This window comes from Schistocerca americana, chromosome 3 (genome assembly GCF_021461395.2).
Source record: "Schistocerca americana isolate TAMUIC-IGC-003095 chromosome 3, iqSchAmer2.1, whole genome shotgun sequence".
NCBI classification, from domain to species: Eukaryota; Metazoa; Arthropoda; class Insecta; order Orthoptera; family Acrididae; genus Schistocerca; species Schistocerca americana.
Genome location: NC_060121.1, coordinates 991,824,053 through 991,827,607, shown reverse-complemented (window position 1 = coordinate 991,827,607; position 3,555 = coordinate 991,824,053). Strand labels below are relative to the sequence as shown.

Genomic DNA, 3,555 nt, shown 5'->3' with positions numbered 1-3,555 from the left:
TCGCGGCCCGCCGGGTATCCACTAGCTCTGCCCAGTGGCGAAAACTTCCGGAGTCCATCAGCCTCTGCACACTGCACGAACGAGACGATTGCGATTCCATTCGTAATAATTCTTGGCTCTGCCACTCCGCATGGGTAATGAGTAGAGATGTAAGACTACCGAAGGCTACAGCAGACTACCGTAAGTGGTGGTGGTGGCTAGTGTTTAACGTCCCGTCGACAACGAGGTCAGAGACGGAGAGCAAGCTCGGGTTAGGGAAGGATTGGGAAGGAAATCGGCAGTGCCCTTTCGAAGGAACCATCCCGGCATTTGCTTTAAGCGATTTAGGGAAATCACGAAAAACCTAAATCAGGATGGCCAGAGACGGGATTGAACCGTCGTCCTCCCGAATGCGAGTCCAGTGTGCTAACCACTGCGCCACCTCGCTCGGTCAGACTACCGTAAGTAAGCGTATACTACGGTAGTTGCCTAGTAGCTTTGGTCAGTTAAGGCTGTACCCACTTCACGTGAACGTTAGGCGTGTTGCATACCTATCGGGCGTTACTTCATAACGATCGCTCTCTGTATGTATCGCTCTCTGTATGTATCTCATCAGTGTCTTACTAGATTCCCCTAAAAACGGGAAGTGTTAAAACATCTCGAAACTCAGTCATAATATACCCCTAACTCCAAAGAAAGTTGTATAGGCACGCGTATTCAAATACAGAGACATGTAAACAGGTAGAATACGGCGCTGCGGTCGGAAACACCTACAAAGACAACAAGGACCGGGCACAGTTGTTAGATCGGTTACTGCTGCTACATTGGCAGGTTATCAAGATTTAAGTGAGTTTGAACGTGGTGTTATAGTCGGCGGGCAACGGCCTTACCGCAGTGGATACACCGATTCCCGTCAGATCACCGAAGTTAAGCGCTGTCGGACGTGGCCGGCACTTGGATGGGTGACCATCCGGGCTGCCACGTGCTGTTGCCATTTTTCGGGGTGCACCCAGCCTCGTGATGCCAATTCAGGAGCTACACGACTTAACAGTAGCGGCTCCGGGCAAAGGAAACCATCGTAACGACCGGGAGAGCGGTGTGCTGACCACACACCCCTCCTATCCGCATCCTCAACTGAGGATGACACGGCGGTCGGATGGTCCCGATGGCCCACTTGTCGCTTGAAGACGGAGCTATAGTCGGCCCACGACCGATGGGACACAGCGTCTCCGAGGTAACTTGAAGTGTGGATTTTCCCGCACGACCGTTTCACTAGTGTATCGTGAATATCACGAATCCGACAAAGCATCAAATGTCCGACATCGCTGCGGCCGGAAGAAGATCCTGCAAGAACGGGACCAACGACGACTGAAGGGAATCGTTCATCGTGACAGAAATGCAACCCTTTCGCAAGTTGCTGCAGATTTCAAAGCTGGGTCATCAACAAGCGTCAGCGTGGGAACCATTGAACTAAAATCATCGGTATGGGCTTTGGAAGCCGAAAGCTCCCTCGCGTATCCTTCATGACTGCACGACACAAAGCTTTACGCCGGAGCCTGGTCCGTCACACCGAGGTATATGAAACATTTTTCTGTTATTCGCACAAAATCTCATTTATCAACAATAACAGGAAACTCTTGCCTTTGATCGTGGTGAGGAACGTTTTATTGATTGCAAAATAATAATTAACTATTTTTTATGTTTGTGGATGTAAACTGTACTTGCATCAAAAGTTATTGGTTTGGTTACATGAAAGTGTGGAAGGTACGCTATCAACTAATTTTAGTACATAAAAAGCAATTTCTGTTCTGTAAGGACTTGAAATACACTGTGAATTAACACTGAAAGACGTGCGGTTCTTCTTATGTGCGAAACAAAAAACAGAGAAGTCATCGGCTCCTGGTTTCTCTCTTAAACTTTATGTTCATTCGCTACCAGTGCTATCAATATTACCGCTAGTCCTACCATTTACGATGTCATTTACGTAGTGTATCAAAACTGCCGAACCGTTGTTTTGCTAGTGTGGACACACTAATGGTGAATCAGTCCCTTGAGGGCAAATTAAATTTTGCGTGAATAAATCACGCCGTCGCCATAGGTTGTACGCTTGTAATTACGGGAGAAAATATGAATACAGCAAAGCGAATGATAAAAATTGGGCTGATCGTGGTGGTATTGACAACAGTTAAAGTTCTATGAAAATGAGTTTACAATGGACATTGGTATAAGGTTAATATGTCTAATTTCCAGAGAGGTGCGAACTTCATCTTTTTAATGTAGCATGTGGTGACATTATCGCGAAGCAAAGAAGAGTGTGTCAAGGATATCGCACGCGAGCTGGGGTGCCAGTTATTCAAAGCCGATTTTCGTTGCGGCGAGTTATTTTCACAAAATTTTGATCACAAACTTGCTCCTCCGAATGCGAAAATATTTTTTTCACCCCCATCCACATAAGGAGAGATGACAATCATACTAAAAACAGAAGGAGAAATCGGAGGTGACACAGAAAGATGTAGGTGTTCATTTTTTCCAAGCAGTTAGATGTGAATAGCAGAGTAGTGGCGTAGATGTAAACGGAGGCTTCCACCTGTTGAATAAAATATACCAGTATGACATACCTGGCACAAAATATGAGTAAAGGACAAAAAGGAGAAAATGATGAATTTTATATCTTTACCTATTATAAATTAAATTCCCCCACTATGTTCCTGTTTCTCTGTGTGAAGTGTAATTTCAAGAACTACTTTAGGAATTTTGATACAGCTTTCTGTAATAGAAATATTTTACATACATATTTTAAATAAGTCACCTAGCAGGTTATACGTATGCCAGGTTTTCATACCGTTATCAATAAAAGTAATATATTATGGGTGATTAGGAGAAGTCATTTTCTTCTCCACTTTCTTAACGGGTTCGACGCTTTGACCCATTTGCTGGGATCTTATTCAGGGGCCTTCTGGTACCAACAAATCTCTGAATACTGCTGTCACCGACAGACAATAGAATATCACTGAAGAAGATCCGAGGAAACAAGTCGAAAGTCGAGTTTGTCACAGAAGTAGATGAGGTAAATGACGTAAGCTAATCAACCAGAAGATTTCATTTCCTGTAGTGCCACCCATAACATCAGAGCTGGGAAGGACACGATTAGTGGAAGAAGCCAAGAATTTTGTTGTTCCACAAGCAACATACTCAAGATGGCCGAAACCAGGTAGCGTCGATTGACATTTTCCTCTGTCTAGGAATCGTTGCTGAGGCTTTCAACACCGATGACACTGTAATCTCCGACCTACAGAAATTTGTCCATGGGCCCCACGCGAAGAAGCAGGGTCCAAATACACTCCTGGAAATGGAAAAAAGAACACATTGACACCGGTGTGTCAGACCCACCATACTTGCTCCGGACACTGCGAGAGGGCTGTACAAGCAATGATCACACGCACGGCACAGCGGACACACCAGGAACCGCGGTGTTGGCCGTCGAATGGCGCTAGCTGCGCAGCATTTGTGCACCGCCGCCGTCAGTGTCAGCCAGTTTGCCGTGGCATACGGAGCTCCATCGCAGTCTTTAACACT

General features: G+C 45.7%; 1 pseudogene; it reads left to right on the top strand.

Annotated features, from left to right (window-relative positions):
* The first annotated feature begins 855 nt into the window (after window positions 1-855).
* LOC124607816 lies at window positions 856-973 on the top strand (annotated as a pseudogene).
* Window positions 974-3,555: the final 2,582 nt, after the last annotated feature.